This window comes from Lygodium microphyllum, chromosome 2, assembly GCF_053477565.2.
Source record: "Lygodium microphyllum isolate KBCC chromosome 2, Lygodium_microphyllum_v1.1.10, whole genome shotgun sequence".
In the NCBI taxonomy this organism is placed as follows: Eukaryota; Viridiplantae; Streptophyta; class Polypodiopsida; order Schizaeales; family Lygodiaceae; genus Lygodium; species Lygodium microphyllum.
In genome coordinates this window covers 153,998,957-154,007,051 of record NC_141136.1, presented here as the reverse complement: position 1 = coordinate 154,007,051, position 8,095 = coordinate 153,998,957, and positions in this window count along the sequence as shown.

Below are 8,095 nucleotides of genomic sequence, written 5' to 3'. Positions count from 1 at the left end.
CTCATAGGTGTATTCATCATTGAGCTTGCACTTGCAATCTTACCAACTCATACACTCGTAGCGAATATAATCACCCAATGTAGTCTTCATGCTAAGTACTTGTATATAGACTACTCGTAGGCATTAAGAACACATCACCATCTCATAGCTATTGAACCATGTTTAGGTAGTCTCATAAGTGTAATCCACTCGTAGTCATCATAAGTATACTTAATCATAGTCTTCACACTAAATATTCTAGATATAATTGTAAACACTAGGCATCATAGTCATAGTAGAACACTCACAATCTACACATTAACCCCACTAATGCATTCATAGTCATTATAACTCCACACACTCATAGTCAAGCGCTCACTGCACTTACTCAAATGTAGCCACAAGCATACACAAACCACAAAAAACACTCATAGTCATCATAAGGGCACATCAAAGCTCTACCCTTATGCACTCGTGGCCATAGGGCATGCCCACATACTCACACTCTTAGACCTATCACCACAAGGAGTCACACTCCTAGGTAAGCACTTCATTGGACTCGTAGGAAAGCACATACTCATGAAGCCACAAGGCCCTCAGTAGAATTATTATGTGTAGCTATTACACGAACCTTGAGGATAGATCTTGATAAATAAAACTTTGTATTCTAGCTGGTGTATGTATTTCCTTTAGACATATGCATGAGCTATGAATATCAATATCCAAGTAAATGTTCCATAATGAAGGATGTCAAACCTTGGCTTTTGTCATGAGGGTGGTTAGCCCCTATCATGTGTTATTTCTCTATCATTTTTTAATTTTGCTAATTTATGCAATTTATTTTATAGTTTATGAGATTATATGTATTAAGTTTTGAAATGCTAGATTCACTGTGTGATATGCATATCAACAACACATGGGGCTTGGTATAAGAAAATAGATGTATAAACTAAACGTGGTTTTCATAATAATCAAACTATTCCTCAAGTTGTTGATCTAATACCTAGGTTACCATTGCCCATTGAGAATTTTCAAATAGGGAGGGGAATTAAAAATGATAGAAATCACCTAAATTTGTACCCTTTATTACTATATAATCCATGTTTTCCCTCCCCCCCTTTTTGCGGGCAAAAAGATGTGCAATGCTTCTTAGCTTGTAGTGTGGGGTCAATGTGATTGTCATAAGAAAGTTTGTGTGTGAAACTTTTGGGAAAATTTATTTACTGTTGTGGTATGTACAAAGTTGATGAGTTTATTTGTATTATAAATAGTTTGGGGTTAGTTTTTAGGAATCCATCATTAATAGAATTGAGGATTAAATTGTAGTTCAGTAAAATATTTCAAGTGGTTAGCACACAAAGGTATGTAACAATATCGATTACTGAGTTTCAGGAAATAATGATGGAATGAAGAGAGATACCATCACATTGAGTAGGATCACATTAAAGCATTTTGACATCATGTCTTTGTTTAATATTGATCATGAGTTGACTTCCATTGCTAGCAATGTCAAGTTGATGTGCATACCATTTTACTAGGAAATCCATTCGGGAGCTACATCTTTGTTTGAGTTTTGCTACCTCTAATTTATCATGAATTTTTGTGACAAGCGCCCAACTAGGAATTAGCTCAAGTGATTTAGCAATTTTTCTCTTATTCTTCTTAGTGATATTTCCAACGAGCCCTACTAGTCTAATATGTTTTCACATAAGATATACTTGTGGTCTTCCCATGTCATTTTTCAATGGAAGACAATCTCCAGAATTAGGTCCTTTGCCATTCCTAGATCGATCATTTTATATGCTCTAACAAGCATCTCAAATGTTATATCTAACTAGGCAATGCAATCATCAATGATTGGTAGATTAGTTTGCTCAATTAGAGATATTGCCATTTGATAGTTTGATAATCAAGCAGTATTGGGCTTTGGACTAGCTAGTGGTCATAGATTTTGTCATCCTAGTTTGGCATTGGTTTTGCTACCTAGGCTCATCCCATCTTTCAATTGGAATTCAATGAGTTTTTTGTGTTGCATGTTTTTTATTAGACTTGTGGTGTCTCCAATTGTTGTTAGAGTTAGTCATAGTTGTTTTTGGAATGGATTCCTCGTTTGGTTTGGATGCCTAGGTAGTGCATGATTTGTGCTACTATTGCATCCGGAAAATGACTAGAAATTTTCCTTAATGTGCTTTTGAGTTCAATACATTTCCAACAGAAGTTTGTTTTTTCTTTTTATCTATGTACCTAGATAGTCTTCCTAGATCGAGGTTTCTTCTTTGAGTCCTTAGGCTTTTCAACTTTAGCCATATGTTCCATTGGCAGCTGATGTTGAGATTTGCTAGTTGTGATGATTGGGGGGTTTGGTGGCATGATTGACACATTTAGGGAGCTAGATCCAATAGTTACCTACGTAGCATCCTTATGCCCTGAGTAAGACCTTGAACATCCATCTCAACAAAGCATATTTCTTTTTATGGCTCTTCTCGCACCTCCTAACATGTGTGCACATCTTGTTCTAGCTCATCAACCAGTGTTTTAGGGCATCATTGGAGGTGTTAGCTTGCATCTGAGGTAGATGGTTAGGTTTCTTTCTCCTCATTGGTTGAACTTCTTCTCTTGAGACCCCAATAACTATTGTGACAAATATTTTTTCTCCTTGTAGGAGTGAGTGGTGGAGTTGATTTGATGAATTGTGGTCGTTCTCAATTAGTTCCCTTCTCCTAAAAACAAAGATCACTTTGCCTCGAGGAAGTATCAAGTGGATGCATTTTTTGACATAGTTGACATTGCATTGCTCAATATTTAAACGGTTGGACTAGTAGAATCTTGCATCCAACATCCTCTTTGTTCAAAAGAATGTAGAAGACAGTAGAGATGATTTTGGTTTCTATTACCATCGTAAGTTTGCATTTGCCTAGCATGAAGTAGGCCTTGCCTCCATAAGAATGAAGTTTAATGTCAATTGGCACAAGTGATGACTGGCTTAATTAATTTCAGACATGATAGGGCAAACTGTCAAAGTGGAAACCTTTGTAGATGAGAGCATCAACCTTTGACTTCCTTGGCAACAATAAGTTTGAGATCCTAAGTTAGGCAAGTGGAATAATTTGTTCCTCATCTAGGTTGAGGTTGTAATACTCATCACTACCCTTATCTTAAAGCTCTGTGGTTTTGCTAAATCTTTATTTTTTGGTGCATTATGTTAATACCATTCAGAACTTCAACTCTCTTTAAAGGTTATTCATGCTTATGATATCTTGGGGATAGTATTTACTGACATGGCTTTCATTAAAGTGCTCAATTCTTTCCCCTTACAAGACCTCTCGTTTGAAATTTTTCGTTTGAGTAATCGCATGAACTCAATAGGGTCCTAATTCCCTAAAATTCTTTTCCTTGTGCCCCTTAAGCAATTGCAAGAGAAATAAGTCTCCTTTAACATTCTTTGTTGCACACATTTGTCAAACTAGGCCTTTTGACGAGCCTTCTCAATAATAAGTGTTCGGGTGGCTAAGATTATAGTCTCCATGAGGCATTCCAATTTGGTAAACTACTTGGTCCATGCTTTGTTTCCTTCCAATCACTCCTATACTAGAATGCATAAACTAACGATGAAGAACTCATCATGGCATTAGTGTCATAGGTATGGTGTTTAACCCGTGGTTCTTTAATACATTGTTTTGTATGCCCAAATTGCAACCATGAGGTTAGTATCCCAAATCGCGTATGATTTGATAAACTTTCTTTATCAAGATGCCTATCAAACATTTGTTTATCAAATTTGTTGGGTTGCTTGCTTATGGATAGTAAGGAGTGGACTTCCTATGGGACGATCGTGAAGGTGGAGGACAAGTATTCTATAACTCCATTTACAAAGTGGGTCTCTTGGTCAAAAATTGTAATGGAACACCCAAATATTGATATGAATTGCTCCCACAAGAACTTTCCATTGTTGTAGCATCAATTTTGCATGCATCTCTTGCCTTGAACCCTTTAGTCACATAGTTTTTTCGAACTATAATATAGTGGGCTTAAGAGCATTTGAGACCCCTTTAGCCAATTCTCAAATTTTCAAATGGTTGTTGGCCCAATACTATTGTGAGCTCCGGTTTGTCTTTCCTTATAGGCACTACATTGGTTGGTCCTCATCACAATGTTTGGCAAAATGAACAGCACCCTTGAATAGGGTTGGCCGTTATAGTTGTGATTGTAGCACTTTTTGAGCTATGATATCATCATCAAATGGCCTCCCTTTGTTTCTTGAAGTATGTCCTAAAATTCATGCTCACATATGCATCTCCTCAATAGATCATCTCATCCCAATGTACAAAGTTAACCTACAATCAATTGGTAAAGTCTAATCCTTAGAATGAGATGTGTGAGTCTAGATTTCTCTCTTGGGTTCTCAGGCAATCCATGTTTAAGTATTAGCAATGTTGTCTACCTAATAGGACATTAGGTCGACTTTCAAAAGTTAGGCCTCTTGTTTTACCATGAAAAATGAGAGTCAAGAAGATTATCATCGATTCCATATGCCTTTTCTCCACTTATTGCATGGGACATGTGATTGAAAATATAATGCTACTTTCCTTTCCCATAACAGAATTGAAATTGAATCCAATAACATAAGTAGCTATTTTGCTATTCCCAGCATGTGGTGCAAGACTGGTTCACCAAGTACAATAGGGCTTAATGGTCTACAAAGCAGGTAAAGGTGATGGCAAATAATGGAAAAATAATTCACAACATATATTAGACTTATATTGTCCCTTTCAATTGAGAGTAATTCGTCTCGATTTCCATGAATTTCATATCCGCAAAACTCATTGGAAAGTCCATGTTGCCTCTCCAAAGGTGGCAAAATATTGTTATGATCATAATCTTTAATGCGTCAATGTGCACGTGGAATGTCACTTTCTAGTCTAGGGCTTGTAGGATAGGCTTTATAACTAGAGCTTCTTTTAAGGCCTCGTTTTTTGGCACTCCTCCATCCATTCCTAGTTTATCAAGAACTTATACAAAGGTCTCACAATGTTGTGTAAATTAGTATAAAGCATCTATAGTAATTGATGTGGCAAAGGCAACACTGTATGCCTTTAGGGTTTTTGCATGGTGACAACTCCATGATGACTTGAATTTAGGCTATATTTGTGGCTATACTATTCTTAGATATAGCCTTAGAAAGTTGGCATTGTTTACACCATTCATCATTCAAAGACTTTTGTTTGTTTATAGAAATGTTTGATCGAATTAAAGTTACTTCAAGATCATCCACAGATAGCTCTAGATACTTATGTAGCATGCCCTTGAATATTGTGCACATCAAGTGTTGGAAAGTAGTTGATGTATTTATTAGTTTGAAAGGCATGACTATATATGCAAATACTCCCCATTCCATGGCAAATGTTGTCTTGTGTTCGTCATCCAAATGAACATGGACTTGATTCTAGCTTGAAAATCCCTCAAGGATGCTCTAGGACTCCTTGCTTGCCATTCACTTGATCATGTGCTCGGCTTACAACACTAGATAATGGTCTCTCTTGGTGGTTGTGTTCAACTTCTTTTAGTTGAATCATACTTGAATCTTTCCATTCTCCTTGAGTATGGGTGTTTCCCTTGCTATATACTCTATCTTGTTGATGAACCATACATTGAGAAGCTGTTCCACTTATTCTCTAACAAGACATGTGTCGCTTGGGTTAATCAAGTAAGGCCTCTACTTTGTGGGTTTGACATTGGGGTCCATTGCAATCATGTGCATTAGCACATACGGAGGTACTCCCTTGAGGTTGGTATATGTCCAAGAACAATGTCTGAGAACTCTAAGAGTAGTCCAATGAGCTTCCTCTCATCATCTTCTACAAGATCATCAATAAGATACACAGACTTGGGGGTTTCTCCTTTCTTGGCAAGATTCATCTCTTTGACCTTTGCAAGTCCTTTGATTGGCTCACTAGATTTCCCCCCATCTTGCACCAAGCATCACAATAATACATCACCCTTTTTTATTTGAGTAAATCTCCTAGAATGCTCTTGGGTTTTCCTTTGGTTGTCGTTGTCTTTATGTCGATGACATGCTACTCATTGGTCCTAATGAGACAATATACCTGATTTTAAGGTTGATTTGAATTTGACTTTTAACATGTTAGATTGAGCCTATTTCTTTTAGTCATCAGATCGAGCCCATTGTTTTCCTTCTTTGGATATTCAAAATTAAGTAGTTCAATGGAGGCATCACTTTATGCTTAAAAAAGTGATTTGGTCTTGAGAATTGCAAGCCTATTGATACTCCTATGGAGTTAGGTTTGAAGTTGAAGCCTTCATGATGCTTGAGATTGCTTTGGTGCCTTTCTCTATTAGGAAACTATTGGATGCTTGATTTATGTCTATATGACAAGGCATAGCATTTAGTTTATAGTCTCACAAATGAGCAAGTTTATGCATTGCATTGGTAGGTAGTGAAACATATCTTTTGCTTTTTCAAGTATACTCAACACCTTTTTCCCAAAAGGGGATCATTTCCATAAGATCCACATGATTTTTTGGTTTGTTAGTGGGCTAATTGTTACAACACTCATGCATCCACAATGGTTTTTACTTCATTCTTGGCAACTCATGCATATGATGGTTGTGGCCTAGTTTTGCCTGTCCTAGTTGTAATGTTGAGTATAGGGTAACTTTCATATAGCTATGGTTAAGTGTGTATGGCTTAGATCCCTTTTGGTTTATTTTAACATTCTAAAATATTTTGCCACCACCATGTTCATTGATAGTTAGAGTGCATCAGCGATTGCATGGATACCATTGTTCCATGCTCGCACTAAAAACATTGAGGTCCATTGTCATTATGTTAGGGAGAGACTTTGCACAATAGATCAACTAGGCCTATATACTGATCTAAGAAAACTTGTAGATATTTTCATAAAGGCTTTGCCTTGTGAGTAGGTTGAAGCTTTATGAAAAGCTTTGGACCTACTCACATTTGTGTATTGATTATAGTCCATCAAGCTTGACACTGTCTTCATTGTACTCTTAAGGGGATTTATTAGCAAATTTTGGTAGTAATATTTATGAGAACACTTAGGACCATTAGGGCACCTTTTGCCTCACTATGAGTTTTTTCCCCCTAGCTTTGTATATATCCGCATTCACTCCAGGGAAAGCTTAGTCTTGTAAATCTTCTACATCGATACTTCTCAATGCAGTTTGTGTTGTGTGCTTTCAAGCTTCTTCTTCTCGAAGTTGTGTGTCCACATTCCTACAACCGTAAACCAAATAACATATGTATGTTTGTTTGTAATTTTTACTCTCAAGTTAAAACTCAATGTTCACTTCAAGGGTGCATTTGTAGATGGCTTTCACATGGAGGTAAGTGAGGTATGTATACTACATCTCAATGACACCACGCTATACACATACAAAAATTTGACTTTCCAATTAGGGTCCCTTAGATTCTTTAAGCTCATACTTCCAAAAACAACTCCTTACAATAAGATGAGGGATTGCCTCTAGAATGATCTCTTGGATATAAACTTTTAGGTTTATGAGATAGTCAAGGACTCACTATATATGAGATGAAACCCATAATAAACCCAACCTATCAAAATGGAAGTTGTGGAGCAAGAGACCTTTCATATGACCAATAATAAGCAACTTCAATCATTAAGGTTATATGTAGAAGTACTCCGTGCAAGAGAAAATAATTAAAATGAAAATAATGCAGTCATTAAGTCCTTGATACTATGTGACATTCATATAAGCTTCATATTCATGTGTTTAATGCATTATGGAATACATAGAAGTCTGCTACTTGGAGAATATCTCTTAATATAAATGAAGGTCAATTGCAATCTCAACTTATGGACTTGTATTGGCAATGTTTTAGACACACAAGTACCACCCAAATGTGAACAATAAGCTATGGGTTGTATGCAATCTACCGAAGGGGAGCGTTATAGTTGGAAGCCTTTGAGATTTGAGATATAGTTTTAACCTTGAGAGTAGGGCAGCCATTTATTCATGACCTCCTTCGAGCAACATTACATTCATTCTATTGATTTTATACACAGTAAAATATGTAATACATTGCTTAATGATACTTCCCCATAGTCTATTCTTT